The 21,699-nt window shown below is 37.8% G+C and overlaps 1 protein-coding gene across 1 annotated transcript in view; it reads left to right on the top strand.

The window, feature by feature from the left end:
* The first annotated feature begins 2,447 nt into the window (after positions 1–2,447).
* The window catches only part of CDH8 (cadherin 8), a 1,221,794-nt gene continuing 1,202,542 nt past the window's right edge, over positions 2,448–21,699 (top strand). Inside the window, exons 1-2 of the mRNA XM_084959944.1 lie at positions 2,448–2,525; positions 3,858–3,929. The gene's annotated coding sequence lies outside the window, so the exon portion shown is untranslated. The remainder of the gene's footprint in view (positions 2,526–3,857; positions 3,930–21,699) is intronic.

The following is a 21,699-nucleotide window of genomic DNA, read 5'->3' as shown; positions in this document are numbered from 1 at the left end:
GTTTTGCTTAAGGAGTTTTCTCATTTTATCCAAGCTGTTCAATTACTGTATAAAATATTTGTATTTTCTTATTATCCCTGTACTCTCTGCAGGATCTGTAGTGATATTAACTCTTAAAAACCTGTTCTTAGAAATTGGCTGACTTTATCTGTTCTTGATCAGCTTGGATAGGGGTTTATTAAGTTTTATATGTGGATTACTGTTTTTTCCTATTGTCACTTTTCTGTTTCATTAATTTGCATTTTTATTTTTATTAATTCTTTTATTATATAAACATTGAAAGCTCTAAATATCCCTATAAGTTCTGCCTTCGCTCCATTCCACAAAAACAGAAGTGTTTTCATTCTCATCATTCTGAAATATGTTTTGATTTCCCTTGTATTTCTTGTTTGACCTTCAGAATATTTAGAAATGTGTTGCTTAATTTTGAAATAAATGGGAACTTTTATAAATATTTATTTTAACTCTAACATAATTAATATTGTCAGAAAAGGAACACATGGAATTTACTGAAAAATCTTCATGATCCAAGTAACGGGTGGTAAATATTTCATGTCACACTTGAAAATAAAGGATGTTATGCATTTGTGAAAGGGGATTTTCCACATATATCAATTACTAGGAGAAAGAAAAGATCATTTTCCCTAATACCTCCCAAATTTAATTTTGGCGTGAAATCATTTTTCTCTCCTTAGAACTCCAATGAACTTTCCTTAGTATGAATGTTTCCCAGGACTTACCTTGGGAAGTACAGTCCTAGAAAATAGAGAAATCTTCCTTTTCCTAGGATTCTCTTGCTAGCTATTTGATTATTCAGCTTTGAGGATTCTTTCAAATGGTGAGATAGACACAGAACACCTATCCAGCCCACAGCTCAGTGAATCAACCTGCACACATCAAGGATCCGATTCCTTTTTGACATTCCTAGGAATTTCAAGATTCTAGGTAAGAAGAATGACTAAAAATAAAAACATCACATAACCAAAGCATACTTAAAGATGAAATGAACTATAAAAGTGTGTATGTATTTATAAATGGTTTTATGTAACAAAATGGATTATTTAAGGCAGTTCTAACATTTATCTACTTTTAGCTCTGATAAAAGTAGAGCTGATAACTTGGCGTTAGCCTCCTTCCTCAATGTTCAGACTCAAATGTCATAAGAAAAAGTGAAAACAACTGTGAATTTAGGTGAAATTAATAAACAGCAGTTTTCATCTTAGAGAATCTTCAGAGACTTAAAAAAATTTAAAAAGCTACTTAATTTTTACCCAGCTCTATCATTTTTCTGTTTGTTGAAAGTTAATACTATAGACAAAAGTAATTATTATTTTAATTATTAAAGATCTTTTTTTGAATGACCCGTCAGTTAGTACTACCAAAAGTATAACAAATAAAGTCCCTTAGAATATGGTATCTTCTGGAGTTCCTGCTGTGGTGCAGCAGAAACAAATCCAACTGGTAACCATGAGGATGTGGGTTTGACCCCCGGCCTCTCTAGGTGGATGGGGCATCCATCTTTGCCTGGAGCTGTGGTATAGGGTGCAGACATGGCTTGGATCCTGTGTTGCTGTGGCTGTGGCTATGGCTGGGAGCTGTAGCTAAGATTTGACCCCTTAGCCCTATGGGTGCAGCCCTAAAAAGCAAAAAAAAAAAAAAAAAAAAGCTATTTTCCTTCCTCAAATACACATCACTTGCATTTGTTGGGGAAAAAAAATTATTCCAAATAATCTTTATTTAAGGATTCAAAAATGTAAGTTTTCACAAAGAATTTGTGTTGATTTTCTTCCCTAGTATCTACTTTTTCATTGTTTTGAAAATGCAAAATTGTCTCTGATCAATTTTGTTTTATTTTTAAACTTTAATACAATGTTATTTACCTCTAGCCTACAAACAAAAAACCCCCACAGATCTTAAGTGAACAGCAAGATAAGCAGCTGCTTCCTAAAATGAAGACATTTATGTAAGAAGCATCCCAATCAATAAACCCATTCCCTCAAAAGCCCCATTTCATATTCTCTCAGTCACTACCCCTCACGCCCAAAGGTAACCTGACTTCTAATGCCACGAATTACTGTTGAATATTATATAAATGGAATACTAACTATGCTCTTGAAACCATGGGTAATTGTCAGTTAAATTCATTATACTTGTCAACCTGCCTTCGCTAAGCAAGATTGTTTTAACTGTTCTGATTAAAAAAAAAAAAAAAACTTGCTCATCCGGACTCGGCAGGCGCTCAGGCTAAAGGAGAGGACTGTCTGAGGGGGTTTCCAGGAATCAGGAGTCAGCTGTGGGTTATTTGAGCAGAGCCGGTTTTGACTGGATAAGTCCGCAAACCTTCCAGCTGGGCATGCGCAGTGTCAGCTGTTTTGACCCTGCAGAGGGCTGTGGCTTGGTTACGCCTGCGCAGAACGATGATTAACACAGTTGCCTTATTTCAAATCGCCTTTCCTCATGCTCCCCACGCTTCAGAGCAGGGTGCTCCTGTATCCCATAAATACCTTCGAGAAGGTGGCGCTAAGGTTTGTTCTCCCTTCTCCGTTTTTGTTTTGGCTTCCTTGTGAATAATAAGTTCTCTTTTTGCAGGGAGCCTCGGCGTCTTGGCGTTTTTGGCTTGTATGTGGGACAAAACTAACCCGTTTGGTAATAGCCTTTGTGACTCTTTTCCTTTGCCGAATTCGATAGATTCACCATACGGAGTGTAGTGGTTTGTTGTTCTCAGTATTATATAGTATTACATTGGATGACACTTTTTATTCATTGAGTAACTATTAATAGAATCTTCCTCGTCCTGTCAGTAAATAAGTAGCGTCTTTGTAAGAAACGATAGACTAAAATCAGAAGATGAGGTCAAAACCTAAGGTCCACAAGTTTAACAGAGTTCTGTTCTAGCACTTCTTTCGTTGTTCCTATCTCAGAGATTGAGAAAGAAAATCAAGCAAGATAATTCACAAATGGAGGACACCTTATTACTGAAAGGCGTCTTAGTTACTATTTAATAATAATTATTTTTAGTTAAAATGAGTTTAATGATTGGAGATGAACTTATTTTGTGTCACCAATTTTGCCTTACCTCTTTAATAAAATAAATGGAAACTGGGAGTTCCTGTTGTGCCTCAGTGGATTAAGAATCCAACACAGTGTTTTTGAGGATTCGGGTTCAATCCCTGGCCTCACTCAGTGAGTTGAAGGATCCGGCATTGCTGTGGGCTGCAGCCAGGTCGAAGATAGGGCTCAGGTGGCATTACCATGGCTATGGTGTAAACTGGCAATTACAGCTCTGATTGCATCTCTAGTCCAGGAACTTCCATATGCTGCAGGTGTGGCCCTAAAAAGAAAAAAAAAAAAAAAAATGGTTAACTAATTTCCAAAAGGATAAAGTAATTCTCTTCCAACATTTTTTAATATAATGCTAACTTTACGAAGCCATGTGAGTAAGACTTTTCAGTTAACCTTACCGTATATCAATCTTGGGTTGTATGAAAATATGAATTCTCTATTCACTTAGTAATCATTTAATGAGTTCCTACTACATAAGTCCTCTGCCACATCTATTAGGTGCTCACAATACATCCAGTTTTAATAAAAAATAAAAGTACTTGTACCTGATATAGCACAATAAAGATTTTAAAACAGCATAGCAGTATTGAAGGCTGAAATTTGGGTGGTAATAATGAAATCAGTCTCATCTTTATTCTACTCATTGTAAAATTTAGATAGTATTTTTTGCACAAACAGGATACAATGAGTTTTCACATTTTATGAAGCAGTCTTTGATACTTGGGATAAGATGAAAAACTGAAGTGGAAGTAAAATCCAAATCTGGTTCTAATTCATATAATTTTCCATAACAGATGCCAGTGCTGGGCAGGAATCTTGATGAACACTAGTTGTGGAGTCAGCCTTCTTCTGTATGCTGGAGGAAGGTAGGAGATTGCTAAGAGGCTTGTTTATGTTAATAGAGGGAATCAAAGGGACCATTGTCTTTGTGCAAAGGAAAAGGGATACCACTGGTTGTAAGACAGGGTAAGTTAACTTCCTGGTTCATCTAAGCTACTTTTTGCCTGAGTTTTACAACTGCAGTTGCTATTTCTATTATTATCGAGATCATTTTACCTTCTTTGCTTCAATGTGTATATTAAGGAAATGATGAAGATAGACTTTGGTTCTGTACCTTCCTTTTTTTTGTTGAGGTTGATAGAACATGGGGTATGAATTTTATACTTAATGTTTTCCATTGTGGTTGGCATTGGATCATGTTATATATTCATTGATATGAGGAGGGAGAGCAATTCTCTCCTTATGTAGATAATACACATAAAGTATAAATTGGGCATCTCGACATTATTGGGAACTCCCTATTCTTTCTAGACTTAAAGAGAATAGGAAGAGGAGAGTAAAATAAAGGAAAAAAAAGACACAGAATTAGGGGAAAACAATTCTGTGTGAGAATATGCTGTGAATAACTTTCTTTTCTTTGAATTAAGGGTGTTTTATGTAATTTAAATGAGTTAATGTAAGCTAAAAAGGTCTGTGTACACTATATAAGGATAGCTATAAGCATGGATTCTATATTATAGAGTCAGAACTGAATTAAATTCACAGACTACTACTTGTGCTAGCTCGTGGGTTTTGGGGAAGAATGTTTATTTCTCTGAGATTTATTTTATTAATTTAAAGTAGAATACTAATGGATTTTAATAGAACTTGTCACATCTGTTATTTTGAAGATTCATTGAGGAAATATATAAGGTACTTTTCATAGTGTCTGGAATACAGAAAGTGCTTAAAATACGATAAATCATTGGTAGTAAAAATGATAGTAGAGGAGTTCTGTCGTGGCTCAGTGGTTAACAAATCCGACTAGGAACGATGGGGTTGCAGGTTCTATCTTGGCCTTGCTCAGTGGGTTAAGGATCCGGTGTTGCCTTGAGTTGTGGTGTAGGTTGCAGATGTTGCTAGGATCCCACGTTGCTGTCGCTCTGGCATAGGATGGCATCTACAGCTCCTATTCGACCCCTAGCCTGGGAACCTCCATATGCCACAGGAGCAGCCCAAGAAAAGGCAAAAAGACCAAAAAAAAAAAAAAAAAAAAAGATAGTAGATAGGGGTTAGTGCCAATCGATCTCATTAAACCAGTAGTTTTGCTCTGTGTGTCTCTTTCATTTGAGTGAGTGTCAGGAGAAAATGGTTAATAGTAATATATGCGAATTTTTTTTTCAAATGGAAGTTTACTGTTGCTGTTGTTGTTGCTGTTGTTGCTATTTCTTGGGCCGCTCCCGCGGCATATGGAGGTTCCCAGGCTAGGGGTCGAATCGGAGCTGTAGCCACTGGCCTACACCAGAGCCACAGCAACGCAGGATCCGAGCCGCATCTGCAACCTACACCACAGCTCATGGCAACGCCGGATCGTTAACCCACTGAGCAAGGGCAGGGACCGAACCCGCAACCTCATGGTTCCTAGTCGGATTCGTTAACCACTGCGCCACTACGGGAACTCCGGAAGTTTACTTTAGGTTGGAAGCTAAGAGTATATTTTCTTCCCTCTCATTGAAAGCTCTCAAAAATAATCATTTCTATATTCCCCCCCAAAAATGACAACAAATAGTAACAGGAGAAGGTGTGCTGAATATATATATATATATATATAAATGTGTGATTTCTTGTCCAGTTGATTTTTGGCTCACTGTATAAGAAAGATAGTTGGAATATCTTATATATCTTGTGGAAATTGTAGTTACATAGCTCAGTATTTTTCTAGTTAAAAGCAAGAGAAAAGCTAAATTCATACTGTTTGATATAAAAAGGAAAAAATGAAGATATTTGAACCATGTAGAACCCATCTTTTGTGCATACTTTCCACTATTTTGGCTTCCTTCTCCAATAAGGTTCCCAGATGGGAGGGGAAGACAGTCACCAGTTTCCCCCTTTGTACATCATCAGGTGTGGTGGGGAGAAAGGTTTTTCTTCTCCCAGTGTCAACAGAATTCCCAAAAATGTATTTTTTTATCCATTTCGAGACATGTTCTCAGCCATCAACAAAGTATCCTGATTGACTAGGCATGAATTATATCTCTTATCCCAAAGTGTGTGCAGTAAACCTAAGTTGTAGGAGACATTAAAAAATATATAAAAATTAGTATTTTTAATTGAACGATCTTAGTATATATTAAGTGAACAGTCTACTAATTTCCAAATACAAGTGGAATTTGGGAAGGCATAAGGCATTCATCTCCTGTGATTAATGAGTAGAGATGAGCTGAGTCAGGTATCTGTCTTTTAGCTCCTCACAGCTCACAAAGAAACTTGAGCAGTGCATGGTCCATGAGATACGGACCTTCAGTCTAGTTCTGAGGCTTAGTGCTGTATCACCTGTAGTGCTCACTTGTGAGCATCTTCACTCTCTGCTCAGGTAGGGAGTTGAAATACAGTGAGGAGATACAGCAGGTAATGAGGACAGCCAAATGACAATGTAATTTTGTGTCTTTGCCCAACATTATTGTAGGAGTAGAGAAAGCTACTAAGAGCTGAAGAATGTAGTATTAAAACAGTCGGAGGCAGAACATATTGCTGGTAGCCTGTTGTTCAGCCCTAGAACATATAAAATAATTGAAATAAATTGAAAAAATATAAAATCTTTTGAACCATCAGGTCAGTTTCAGACTAACCCCTTCCTCATCCCAGGAGTTGAATCAAAATGAAACACTTCACCTGGCCTGAGGGTGTTTAGCTTTTGAGAACTGATGAGCACACAACTGAAGACATGATGGGTTTAGTTGTAGGCAAACAAATCACACACATACAACAGAATGGCATTATTACATATACTTAGCCCAGTCTCTGCATATTTTGTTATATGCAAAAAAGGCTTTTTCAGCAATAAGATGCTTGCTCATCACGATGCTTCTTCATAGGAGGAACTGCACAAAGTCGTACATAGTGATTTCTGAGTTAATAATTATCAAGTACGTATTGTTTCCAGCGTCATAACTTTTTGAAAACATATTATCTCATTTGGTAGGACGAGAAGTTCTAATGTGCAAAAGTTAGAATTGGCCTGAGATTGAAACCTACCTCAACTTCTACCAGATATATGTACTAAGGAAATGCATTCTAATTATCTGTGTTTCTTTTATTTATTTGTAAAAATATGCATGATAATATTACCTACCTCTAGGAGTTTTGTTAGGATTAAATGAAATAATTTCACTACTATGTTGAATAGAAAAAGCAAGAATGGGCATCCTTACCTTGTTCGAGCTCTTAGAAAAAAATCTTTCAGCTTTTCAGTGTTGAGTATGTTAGCTTTTCATATATGATCTTTATTAATACGGTAAGTTCCACCTATATATACTAATTAGTTGAGTTTTTATCAAGAAAAGGTACTGAATTTGGTCAAATGCTTTTGCACATCCATTGAGATAATAATGTGATTTTTAACTTTCATTCTGTCATGATAACACATTGATTTCATTTGCATATAATGAACTTCCCTTGCATTCCAGTGATAAATCCCCCTTGATCTTTTTATTGTGCTGCTAAATTTGTTTTTTAATATTTTGTTGAGAATTTCTGCATCCCCATTGATCAGGGATATTACATAGTTTTCCTTTTTTTTTTTTTTTTTTTTTTTTTTTTTTTTTTTGCCTTTTCTAGGGCCACTTCCACAGCATATGGAGGTTCTCAGGCTAGGGGTCTAATCAGAGCTGTAGCCACCGGCCTACACCAGAGCCATAGCAACGTGGGATCTGAGCTGCCTACACCACAGCTCATGGCAACACCGGATCCCTAACCCACTGAGTAAGGGCAGGGATCAAACCTGCAACCTCATGGTTCCCAGTCAGATTCGTTAACCACTGCACCAAGACGGGAACTCCCATAGTTTTCTTATAGTATCTGTCTGTCCTTGGTGTCAAGTAAAACTGGACTCATAAAATGGGTTTAGAAGTGTTCCCTTATTCTTTTGGTTGGGGGATTTTTTTTATGTTAAAATATAGTTGTTTTGCAATGTGTCAATTTCTGCTCTATAGTAGAGTGACTCAGTCATACATAAATAAACATTTTTTTAATTTAATTTTTCATCATAGTATATTCCTGGAGATTGGGTATAATTTCCTGTGCTGTACAATAAGATCTTGTTGTTTATTCATTATAAATGTAATAGTTTGCTTCTACTAACCCCAAACTCCCCGTCCATCCCACTATACCCATTGCTTTCCTCCTTGGCAACCACAAGTCTGTCCTCTATGTCTGGGAGTCTGTTTCTATTTTAGGTTCATTTGTATCCTGTTTTAGATTTCACATATAAGTGATATCATGATATTTGTCATGCTCTTTGTGACTTCGCTTAGTATGAGAATCTCTAGATGCATCCATGTTTCTGCAAATGGCATTATTTCATTCTTTTTTATGGCTGAGTAGTATTCCACTGCATATATGCTCCACATCTTAATCCATTTATCTGTCAATGGTCTTTTAGGTTGTTTCCATGTTTTAGCTATTGTGAATAGTGCTGCTATGATATAGGGGTGCATGTATCTTTTTGAATTACAGTTTTGTCCAGATGCATGCCCAGGAGTAGGATTGCTGGATCATATGGTAATTTTGTATTTAATTTTCTGTGAAACCTCCGTACTGTTTGCTATAGTGGTTATACCAATTTACATTCCCACCAACAGTGTAGGAGGATTTCCTTTTCTCTCCACCCTGTCCAGAATTTGTTATTTGTAATCTTATTAATGATGGCCATTCTGACTGGTATAAGGTGGTATCTCATAGTAGTTTTGATTTGCATTTCTCTAATGCTTAAGTGATATTGAGCACTTTTCCATGTGCCTGGTGGCAATCCATATGCCAAAATGGGAAAATATCTATTTAGATCTTCTGCTCATTTTTCAATTGGGTTTTCTGTTTTTTTTTGCTATAGAGTTATATGAGTTGTTTGTATATTTTGGAGATTAGCCCTTTTGCATCATTTGCAAATATTTTCTTCCATTATTAGGTTGTATTTTCTTTTTATTTATGGTTTCCTTTGTTGTGCAAAAGCTTTTAAGTTTGATTAGATTCCATTTGTGTTTTTTTTGTTTGTTTGTTTTGTTTTGTTTTTATTTCTATTGCTTTGGGAGACTGACCTAATAAAACATTTGTATGATTTATGTAAAAATGTTTTGGCTGTGTTCTCTTCTAGGATATTTATGGTGTCATGTCTTTAGGTTTAAGTCTTTAAGCCATTTTGAGTTGATTTTTGTGCATGGTATGAGGGTATGTTCTAACCTCATTGATTTACATGCAGTAGCCCAGTTGCCCCAGCACTTCTTGTTAAAGAGACTGTCTTTTGCCCATTTTATATTCTTGCCTCCTTTGTCAAATATTAATTGACAGTAGGTGTCAAAGTTTATTTCTGGGCTCTTTATTCTGTTCCATTGATTTGTACGTCTGTTTTTTACCAATACCACACTGTTTTGATGACTGTAGCTTTGTGGTATTGTCTGAAGTCTGGGAGAGTTATGCCTCCCACCTTGCTTTTTTTCCCCTTGGGATTTCTTTGGCAATCCTGGGTTTTCTATGTTTCCATATAAATTTTTGGATTATTTGTTCAAGTTCTTTGGAAAAATGTCATGGGTAATTTAATAGGGATCACAGTGTATTTATAGATTGCTTTAGGTAGTATGGACATTTTGACAATGTTAATTTTTCCAATCCAGGAGCATAGGATATCTTTCCATTTCTTTGAATCCTTTTTAATTTCCTTTATTGATGTTTTATAGTTCTTGGTTATAAGTCTTTCACCTCCTTGGTCAGATTTATTCCTAGGTATTTTAATTTTTTGGATGCAATTTTAAAAGATAACTTTTTTAATACTCCTTTTTCTGATATTTGATTCTTAGTATAGAAATGCAACCAGTGACTGAATGTTAATCTTGTATCCTGCTATTTGGATGAATTTTCCCTCATTCTTTATTTTGGAAAAACTTAAAGATTGATAATATTCATAGAATGGTAGAATTCATCTTTGAAACCATGTGATCCTGGGCCTTTTTGAGGAGGATTTGACTACTGATTCTGTATCCTTGTTATTGATCTGTTTAAGTTTTCTGTTTCTTGATTTGACCCTGGTAGGCTGTGTGTTTCTAGGAACTTATCCATTTCTAAATTGCCCAATTTGTTGTTCAATATAATTATTCATAATAGTCCTTTTTGATCTTTTAATTTCTGTGACATCAGTTATGTGTTGTCTGTAACTTCTAAATTTTATTTGACTCTTCTTTTTTCTAGCCTAGCTAAAGGTTTGTAGATTTTATCTTTTCAAATAACCAACTCTTAGTTTTGTCAGATCTTTTATTGCTTTTCTAGACTCTATTTGTTTCTGCTCTAATCTTTATTTTTTTCTGCTTTCTTTGGACTTAGTATGTTTTTCTGGTTGTTGGAGGTATAACATTATATTGTTCTTGAGTGCTTTATTCTTCTTTAACATGGGTATTTATCACTATAAATTTCACTCTTAGTACTGCTTTTGCTGTATCCCAAAAGTTTTGGTATGTAATGTTTTTGTTTACATTTGTCTCAAGATATTTTCTATTTTTTCCTTTGATTTCCTCTTTGACACAAGAGTTATCCAAAACTGTGTTGTTTACTTTCCAATTATTGTATGTTTTCCCAATTTCCTTTGTTACAGATACTTTTTTTCAAAGTTCTTAGATGGATTTCCCCAGTAAACCTTAGCTGTATTAATGATAATGATAACAACATTGTTGTCACAGCTCCTATACAATGTGGAGTTCATTTTCTTATACATATCTCACTCTGAATAATTGGAAGACCTTAAATGATTTCTCCAGTCACATAAGCTGAAGAATCTGGGCGCTCTCTCCTGAAGATGAAGCCTGGGATCTAGAGGAGGTATTAGGACTAGGATGAAAAACTGTGGTGGTTTATTCTATGTGTCAATTTGATTGGGGTCACAGGGTGCCCACATTAAACGTTATTTCCGAGTGTGTGTGTGTGAGGATATTTCTAGATGAGACTGGCATTGTAATTGGTGGGTTCAGTAAAGTAGACTGGCCTCCCCAATATGGATGGGCAATAGCTAATTCACTAAGGTCCTGAATAGAGCAAAAAGCAGAGGAAGGGAGGAATTTTTTGTCTGGCTGCCTCCTCAGACTTGAACATGAGTCTTACCCTGCCTTTGGACTGGGATTTACACCATTGGATCACCTGGTTTGGGGGCTTTCCTACTTAAACTAGTATTTGATGAGTATCTTTGGAGCATGTACACAATTTTGTGATGGTAGAAACACAACTCTCCTCCTGGACAATAGGTGAAGAAGTAACTGTTGATATTCTAAGTTCTAGTTGAAAGAGTATGAGACCAGAGACAGGCTTTGTTTACAGCCCCATTTCTGCTCTCTAGAAATGTGAAAGCATCACCCTTAGGGAAACCCCTTTGGTCCTCAGACAACTGATTTATAATCAGGTTTTACTACAAAAACTCGAGGATTCCTTTTTAAAAATCTTTTTGAATATTTATTGGCCACCATTATTTAGCTATAAAATTCATTTATATACTATGTGTGTATATATATATATATTTTTCGTGGCCACACCCATGGCTTTTGGAAGTTTACAGGCTGAGCCGCAGCTGCAGCAACATCGAAGCCTTTACTCACTGTGCTGGGCCAGGGATCAAACTCGTACTTCCAGAGCAACAGGAGCCACTTCAATCAGATTCTTAATCCACTGCACCATGGTGGGAACTCTCTATGTACATTTTTGTCTTCCATTTTTTTCTTGTTAATTTACAGAAGCTGTTGAATATTATAGATATTAACTCTTTGCCTATAAACATGTTTCACATCTTTACTTCCAATCTGCCATTGGAATAGTAACTTTGTATAAGGTGCCTTTTTTTTTTTTTTAACCTAAGGGCAGAACACCAAATGATAGTTAATACTTGTCTTAAGAGATCCCTATTATACAGATGCTTGGTTACTAAACATGCCTCACTGCTCAACTTGGATGGATGAGAGTACAAATGCCAGTATGGTAGGAAATGAATACATACACCACTTCTTAGCCACTGGAGCTAAATATTTGCTAAATATACCTGTATAGCTGGCTCCCATCACCTTCTTGCATCGATAATCCCAGTGACATGGATTGTGTTCATTTCCTTCATTATTTGATTCCCTTCTTCTGAACCACCAAATCAATAAGTAGATCAGGGAGCCAGAGGCATAGTGTCTTTTCCTTTCAACTCCTGCTAATTTCCCTCTGATAATTGACTTCTTAAGGAAGCAGAGGAAACAGAATTAAAGACATCAGTTGACTTCCTAATGACTTCACATTGCAGAGGGTCCCATTTGGTTTAGAACACACTTGACATCCCTTCCAGGCAACCTGATTTAAGACTTGTAGAGAAACTCAAAACATGATCGGATGCACCAGTTTTCTTTGCAGGGAGGAGAATTTGACACAGAGCCAGGGTGGTATATGGAAGGGCTGGTGTTGGGAGGGGAGTTGAGTAAGGAGGGGACTGCACATGTGCAAATACTCCCTCATGCTCCACAGAAATGGTTCGGTCTCATGAAATGATCTGACGAAGGGGAAATTGGTGACATTTCATGTTCATAAATAATGAAAGCATCTCGTTTCAGGTTGGCAGCCTTGTCACTGGCTGTCAGAACCATTTCAGTATCACTGATCTAATCTCAGGACTTTGTTTCCATTCTTTCTTTCTTTTTTTTTATTTTAAAGGAAATGGTAAAATGAAAGAGAGGCCAACTAGCAAGGCTTTTGTTGGGAAAATCCAATAGGAAATATAAAAGACAGGGGCTTGAAAAAGCTAAACTCTCAGGAGGTCTCTGCTTATTAATGGCATAGTAATGAATCCACTGATGCCCAGTCTTAGCTATTGGATCTAAGAAAGGATATTTGTCATTCTTATAAAGAATGAAAGGGGACAGAAATGCATAATAATGTTATCACTTGTTTGTAGACATTGAATGATTATATCTCAAACAGAATACAGGTGGCAGAGATTGTTTGAAAAAAAAATGCCTCCTGTGATTATAATGACAAAGAAACACCTCCGATAGCATTCCACATTAGCACCAAATAGAATAAACATAGCATTATCTTCATTTTTCTTATTCATTAGTGTTTTAAAATTGGAAGCCAGCTCTCTCTGTTTAAATAGAAGCTTATTCAAATTGAATGTAAATAGAGATCAACTTTTAAAAAGTCTAACTTCTACTCTGTTTCTCCTAGAATATTCATAAATGCAAAGGAGAGTGAATAGTACAATAATGAAATATAAGCATTTTTTCAAAGCCACAGACCATAAGATATTGAGAGTCTTTTTATTCTTATTTAGAAGTTGCTGGAAGGAATTGGCTCACCTAATGTGCTAATTTGATAGTTCTCAAAAGCGTTTAGAAACTGATTCAGATTCTAGAAGCAGCTATCAAATAAATTAAATTCATCTTAAAGTATCTTGTTCTTCAGATCCACTGGTAATTTTTTAAGTGGATCTTGAAATAGAGAATTTCTATTATCACTCTCTTTGGGAGATTTTTGGACATGCCGACCATTCCTGAGCTAACAGAAACTCATGGAAATAATTCCTTGCTGAAAATACCACCTTATCCTCAAGAAAAATATATTTGTTATAGGCTCAAACCTTTCATGCTGCCGCTTGGAAAGGAGGACCTGGAAATGTAGGGTCCCAAAATATTTCTTAAAATCTCTCCTCAGCCTTACCCTGCACAGTTACATGTTTTTCAGTTTTAGTGACTAGTCATGTGTGTAAGTCGCCACCTGGATGAAAGTTCTGAGGTTGGAAACAAAACAGAATTTTAAATTTACCAATCTAAATTACGTCAGATTATATCACTTGGTCTCCTGTTTTGGATTGCAGGTTATTTACATAAACAATAGCTTTCTTGGTTAGGGTTCCAAAGAAATGGAACCAATAGGAGACGGATGGATATATGAAATTTACTATAGAAATTGGTTCACAGTTACAGAGGCTGAGAAGTCTGTAGTCTGCTGTCTGCTATCTTTAAGCTGGAGAGGAAAACCAGTGTTATAATTCAGTTTAAGTCCAAAGGCCTGAGAACCTAGGGAGCTGGTGCTGTAAGTCCCAGGGTCTAGGGCCCTCAGCTCCAATGTCTAAGGGCAGGAGAAGATGGCTGTCCTAAAGAAGAAAAAGAATCTGCTTTTCCTTTGCCTTTGTTTCACTCAGGCCCCAAAGGATCACATGGTACCCACCACAATTACGAAGGATTTCTTTGCTTACCCTACTGAATCAGATGCTCATGTCCTTTAGAGATGCCCTTGGAAATGATACTTTACCAGCTATCTGACGATCCCTTAGGCCAGTCACATTGGTACATAAACTTAACCATTGCAGTATTTCTACAAAATAAAAGGAAGAGGGGAAGAAAGGGAAAAGGAGGTTTCCTTTCTCTTTTCTCTCTTTCCTTCCTTTCTCCACACACTCATTGAACTTTTCTGAGCATGGATTTTAAAGTACTAAACCTCTCAGAACTGGGGAGTCTAGTACTACTTCTGACCAATCAGAATTGGAGTTGTTACGTCTTTCTTTGCATTTTTGGTTTTTCCTTCCATTTCTTTATTTCTCTTTTTATATATCGCCTTGAGTCTCTCTCCAGTTTTCCCTTCCAGACACATCATATTGAATTTGATCTGTTAAACAAGTCTGTATAAACATTGTGATGATCTGTCGGAGTTTACTATTTGCTTCTTTTGTGAAACTACTCGAAAATGAAGATATAAAGTCCTTAATTCTGGGTACAAATGCCAGTTTGACCCATAGTGTTGTTATTTGGTTCAAATTACTTTTTCTTTCTGAAATTCTTTCCTCACGTTTACTCAGAAATATCTACACAAGTTTCTCTGACTGGAAATCGCTCCTGGATACTTAAATGATTCTGTTTTTGGTATGCAGGGTTCAGCTCAAATGTCATCTCCCTGACATCCAGTGTAAAGTAGTCTCTCTCCATCACAGATGCCATGATCTGTTTTCTTCATTGCACTTATCTTTGTCTGAAACGAACTTGTTCATCATTTATGTATTTACCAAGTATCTCCCCCCATTAATATAGCAGTTATATAATAGTAGGAACTTTACGTATCTGGTTTGTCACTTCCGTTAGATATGTGTTGATAGAGAATGCATTACCTTAAAATGAGGTGGCCTTAAACACCATTTATTTTAACAATTTTGTGGGTCATAAATCCAGATGCAGTTTGACCATGACCTCTGCTTCAAGGTGTTTCATATCATGCACTCAAGTGTCTCCTCTGAAGGCTTACATGGGGAAAGATCGTCCCAGCTCACCTGAGTGGCTCTTGGGAGGATCGGTTTCCCTATGGATTATTGGGTGGAGGATATCAATTCCTCACAAGCTATTATTGATCAGGGACTTCTTTCAGTTCCTTGCCAAGGGGGCCATCTCACAGAGAGCTCATCATATGGCAGCTTCTTTCATTAGAGCAAGGATGAAGAAGAGCCAGAGAGGGAGTTCGAGGAAAAGTGAGGTCAGTCTTTTTAAATGCAATCACAGACGACATGGCTCATCACTTTCATTGTATTATATTTGATTGAAGACATTGGCTAGGTCTAGCAAACACTAGGAGGGAGAGAAGAGATGATGTAAATTGAATGCCAGGAGGCAAGCATTACTGGGAGCCATGTCAGAAGATGCTGATCATAACCCTTGATGTCAAAAAGAGCCTGGGAATTCCCACTGTGACTCAGTAGGTTAAAGGCCTGACTGCAGCAGCTCAGGTTGCTGCAGAGGCCTGGGTTCAGTCCCTGGCCTGATGCAGTGAGTTAAGGACTCAGTGTAGTCATAGCTGTGATCCAAATTAAGATTCAGTCCCTGGCCCAGGAAAAAAAAAAGCCTGAATCAGAACTTGTACTCATAAGATAATAGCCAAATAGGAAGGTTAACAATTCCTAAAGAAGGAAATCTTATACCTGTGAAGCGTAAAACTAATGTTCACAGTGAGCTGGTTTGAGAACCAGGTATCTGTCAAAAAGTCCTGTGTTGTTTCATATTGAGTGAGTTCTCTCTTGCTGTGAGTCAGACCTGTTACTCACACATCTACTACTGAGGCAATAAGAAGGCATCTTCATGATGATTAATTCATCACAGGGACAGCCATCTCTTTAAAGCACAACAGTCAGAAATGATTTGCAAGCTTTTTGTATTCCAGAAAATGTATTATATTTTCTATCCAAAGAGTCCATAATTGAGGCATCCAAAGCAGTTATCCCCACATTTACGAAAATGAGACCATTGTATGTTAGTTGAATCACATACCCTAAATATGCAAAGCCAAGGTTTTCAACATTTTGCTCAACCAATGTTAACTTCCTTTTTTCATGTTTGACTTATAGATGTACAAAATGTTAACATTTTGGAAAAATGGGTGAAGGGTGTATGGAAAAGTTTTGTACTGTTTCTGCACTGATTTTGGTAGTCTGAGATCACTTCAATATGAAAAGTATTAAAAAAAAATGCTGCTTTGTGGTCTCACTATAGAACAAAATGCAAGGATTCCAGCCTGGCACAGAAGGTTCTGCAGAACGTTCTGGTCCATCCTCATACCATCTGCAAGTTGAGGTTTCCAGAATATGCCCTTCAGAGTATGTCTTAGAGTCAGTGCTCCATGTCTGCAGATTCAGGACCTGCAGATACGGATGGCCAACTCTATATACCACATCATTTTCTATAAGGGACTGGAGCATCCAGAGATTCTGGTATCTGCAGGTCCTGGAACCGTTTACTCATTGGATTACCCAGTGATGACAATGCATCCTTCATGCCAGGTTTTTCTTTCTGGCCAGTTCCCTCCCTGTCATTATAATGGAGCAAACCTCTGCTCATCTCTCAGGCCACAGACCATATTCTTTCTGCCTCAGAACCCATTCTTTTTGAATATTCCAGACAGATTTAAGTATTTACCACTGGATATCTCTTACTATTTACCTTCAGTTTACAGCAAATGAGTATCTCTGATGTAAGTCTTGGTAATCAGGCTAAACCCCAAAACTATGTGATTCTAATCAAGACAGAGGTCATACGCTCATTTCTCCCACCTCCTTTCCCCTTCTTCCTTCCCAAACAATACATGAAGCATGTGAGATGCCTCATAAATGTCCTAGTGGGTGGGCTGCAAGGTGTACCAATAAGTAAAATGAAGTTTGAACTTAGTAGGGATATTTTTTTAGTATATATCTAGGCTTTATAAGCACCAAAGGATTCAGTGAGGTAGGTGCCACTTTATTCTCCATTTTACAGATGAGATCATAATTCAGACAGAGTGGAGTGGGAATTATGAACCTTAGCAGATTGTCTGATAAGGGATCATCATCCTAATTGTATTTCCATCTATGAAGTCACCTCTAATACGACCTTCAATTATCATGGTCCTATGATATTTTAGAGCTATAAACAGTCATCTGCCATATATATCTTGTCTGCATTTCTTTTAGAATGAGATAGTTTTATCATTTGTGTTATTTAGCTGACCATATATTTTCCAAAATGATATACCTATTTAGAATCCCCCCCCCAGTCTCTGGCATAAAGCATATGCACTCTTGTCCTTCATGTTCATAAAGAAGGTTGTTTGGTTGCTCTTTTCCTTCACCAAAACTGCCTGTTTTTTTTCCCCCCTAAGCTCTCAGCTTCAGAGGGTAACCTTAAATGAATGACATTTTCAAGTGCTTTATATTCTAGGCCTTAGGATCAGATGTTGCCATTTTCAGAGACAGCTGTAGCTCCACTCACAAAAGGCTAAGTATCTTATAAAAGAAGACGCCATTGCAGAGTAAGCTGTTTGGGACCATATGCCTGATTCTTTTCAGGTGCAATAGGAACAGGCCCTGTTTAGGTCTCTCTCTGGGTTGGGGGCTGCTTACTTTCTAGACTATGCAAGAAATCATTTTCATGTGGCTCATTTTTTGAGCATTTCCTATGTGTCAGATACTGCACTGAGAACTGACTGGCCTTACAAACATAAAGAGCTTCCATTCCACCCAATTTTTTAATTTCAGAAACTTCTCTTTGAGCTCTAATTGCACAAAAGTTCCTTTTTTTTTTCTTCTGTCTCTTCCATTAGTTCTGCTTCCATGGGAGCACCTGTTCTAGTTGTTCAGCTTGATCATCCCATTTTATCTCGAGCACAAGGTTCTGCACCATTTCTTGATCCTATTCTGTGTCCTACAGTGGCATGCTGAGCAGGCTGAGAGCTTTATTTCAAGTACTCAATGTGTATACACACACATACATATGCACAGTTGGTTCTAGCTTTGTAAACCTGTGATGATGCATTGTACTCTTGGCCCAAGAAAGCTGTTTTTTGTTTTCAGGACATAACTCTGTTTTCATCTGAAGCAGATGTTGGAGAAATGTTTTAGAAACACAGAAACGGGACAGGTATTTTCTATAACCTTGTATTTCTCAACAATATTTTCACATTTTCTGCCCTGTGTATTTGAACATCAAAAAATGTTGCAATTGCCAGCAACCAATCAGGAATTGTATCACTACCATTTGTACTAGCAAAGGAATCACACAAGAAATGAATGGCTAGGGGCCATACTGAGTGACAGGCTTCCAGGTCTGAAGCACTCATATATCAAACCAGAGGTAATACTTGAGCCCTGATGTGCTTGTCACCATCAGAGATCCATATTCACAGATCCACTTTGCTGTGTGTATGGTGCCATTAGCAACTGCAGCAATACATGTGGAGGGAATGTGTCTACCCACATGGTTTATGCGAGAGGATTGGGTCACATCGTAATATGGTCCACATTTTCATGGCTATTTTGTATGGGAATTAGTCAAGGAAGGCTTGTATTGCCAAACAGAAATCTTTCTGGGAGGAAGGATGGATATAACTATGTCCTGTCATGCTCTTTCACATGAATTTCTGAATACTTATTAGAGAAAGAGCTATGTGCTGGGGTGCAATATAAATGTTCATATAATCATTACAAGTATATTTTTTGCCATACCATGGAGTTTAGAGTATCATACAAGAGGCAGATGAATAATAAGTAAATATGAAGAAACACAGACTATGAAAACTACTGTGAATGAAAGACACAAGGGTCTAACATGGAATTTCTCAGAGACTTGTTTTAGATGAGGTAATCTGTGATGGTTTCATTTAGGAAACAGTATTTAAACTGACATATGAATGGTGAGATCAAGCTGGCCAAAGTACCTTCCCAAGCTTTGTATGTGCTAAGGTCTTGTAGTGAAAAGAGGCTGTGGCCAGTCCTTGGGACTGGAAGGAGCCCAGGTTAGTGTTTAGTGACCATGTCAGTGGGTGGATATAATGTGAGGTTGGGGAGCCTAAAGAGAGACCATTCCTTAGAGAACTGTAAGGAGCTGAGTTACATGTAAAATAGCTTGGAAAGTTTTAAATAATCTGAATATTTAATAGTCGTAATAAAACTTTAGATAGTCAGATACTGTTGCCAAGTTTACACCATGAATTAGAGTCAAGGAAGGGGCAAGGTGGCAAGAAGAACTAGGAGGCTGTAGGTTGGGCTCCCTGGAACACAGACACTGAGTCAGAGACAACCATGCAGGAACTTAATGAGGGAATGCTCATAGGGTCAAGAAGGAAAGGATATAGGATTTTGCAGAAGGAAAATTTACACTACAGTGTGGTCCTAATAGAAACTTAGCAAAATCAAGGTGGAACATCTAAGGTCAGATAACCATTCAATGTTATCCAGAGATGGAGTAAGAGGGCCAGGTATTTATTTCCACCCCTTTTGGGTTAGCTATTCAGTATGAGCTATTCCAGGAAAGGGTATGAACTTGGGAGAGGGGCCTCTTTTCAATGGAGGTAAGTTCACCCAGTGGTGTGTAATCCAAGAACTGTTTGTCTGCAGCACTCTCAGCAACTGGGATAAAGATTCCTTCTGTTCTGAAGGGAGAACTAAGGAATTCACTATGACCCTGCATCACCTGGATCTGCTTCAGAGAGAATGTAGTAATCCAGTTCTAGGAAGAATTCTTTTTTTTTTTTTTTTCCCTTTTTAGTACCCTACCCATAGTGTATGGAGGTCCCAGCATAGAGGTCTAATTGGAACCACAGATGCCAGTCTGTACCATCGCTACAGCAATGCAGAATCTGAGCCATGTCTGCGACCTATACCACAGCTCATGGCAACGCTGGATCCTGAACCCACTGAGCAAGGCCAGGGATTGAACCTGCATCCTCATGGATGTTAGTCAGATTCGTTTCCACTGAGCCACAACAGGAAGTCCCTAGGAAAAATTCATTCAGGACCCTGATGGCCTGCTCTGCCTGGAGAAGTTTAGAAACAGAGGTTTGTTAGGTGAACAGCTGTTCTACCCATCTAATGACCACAGCTTATACTTGCTTCTCTCCTCCATCATCCATTTTACATTTACTTCTCTTACCATCTGTTATTACGTCTGCAAGTCCTGGTAGTTCAGCTACTGTTATGACCAAGACCCTCTTTCTAAAAGGGTCTGTGTTCCGTCTCTGCCCAGCTTTGCTGCACTTGTCTACTTAGCATCATAATTTTTCTGTCAAGGGAGGACTTGGATATCAAAGTGGGTAGACTGTGTGTAAATACATTGCTTTCTATTCCCATTGTGTAACACTTGCCCTACTTCTGCCTGATAATTGGGGTCAGTTATTCCTTCAGATACCTTGACAGAAGGATCCAAAAGTATCCAGATAACATACAGTCCATCAGGATTCTTGTGTCTCCTGGCAGAAGCTTTCTCACTTTGGGATCAAGGACACCTCACACTACTGAGCCCAGGGTTGCGGAGATGAGAGTCACATCTTCCCCAAGTAGGTCACTGGAAATGTTGGTAAATGGGTAGACTCACAGTTCCCAGACTTAAAGCATTCTTATTTTGCAGAGGTGGACATGCATTCTGATGTATAAAGGTCATTGATTTAAAGTATACTCTGACACCTGGAACATCCTATAAAAGTATCATCTCAGAGCTGGCCCTTTGGCTGAGATTTTCATAATTTATTTCACTCCATCAGGCCAGCAACTTGAGCCTTTGTGGTCTGGGAAATAACTCCTGGATCTAATGGCCATATATCCACTCTTTTCCCTCCTTTACTGTAAAGTGGATCCCTTGGTTTGACTCAGTGATATATGATAGCGGGGTGCAGTGCCACAGCTGTCAGTGGATTAGATACTCTCTATGGACATCAGTTAGTGGTATTGGCTAAGGCCCTATAAGTAGAGCAGAAAAACCATGTCTAAGAAAGATACCAAAATGAATTGTTGCCCCTTTCAAGACTCTTCAGAACTTACAAGTTACCACTGCATCATAACAAGGAGAAAGCTGAAAAGACTGAAAAAAAAAAAAAATCAACCTCTCTTCTTGGATCCATAAAGGAGAAGAAGACAGAGCAAACTGCAGGCCCCAAGAATGGAGAGACAGGAAAATACAGGGAGTCCCAACTTACAGAGCAGAGACCTCTAAAGCATAAATGGCTGCAAGAATCAGAGCCTGGTAGGAAAACCTGAACTATAATTGATGAATTGCTGGAGGCTCAGAAGAGTCTGAGAAATAAGAGCTCCAGGGGGACCCACTCATAGGGAGGCTCCACAGTACTTTGAGATAGTCAGCTTGGAGCTCAAAC

The sequence above is a fragment of the Sus scrofa genome, chromosome 6, assembly GCF_054392235.1.
Source record: "Sus scrofa isolate SSC_HxYL_T2T_F1_AM1 chromosome 6, Sscrofa_HxYL_maternal_Yorkshire_Landrace_v2.0, whole genome shotgun sequence".
Lineage (NCBI taxonomy): Eukaryota > Metazoa > Chordata > Mammalia > Artiodactyla > Suidae > Sus > Sus scrofa.
Note: the sequence above shows the minus strand (reverse complement) of the source record. Positions and strands in the feature narration are given on the sequence as shown.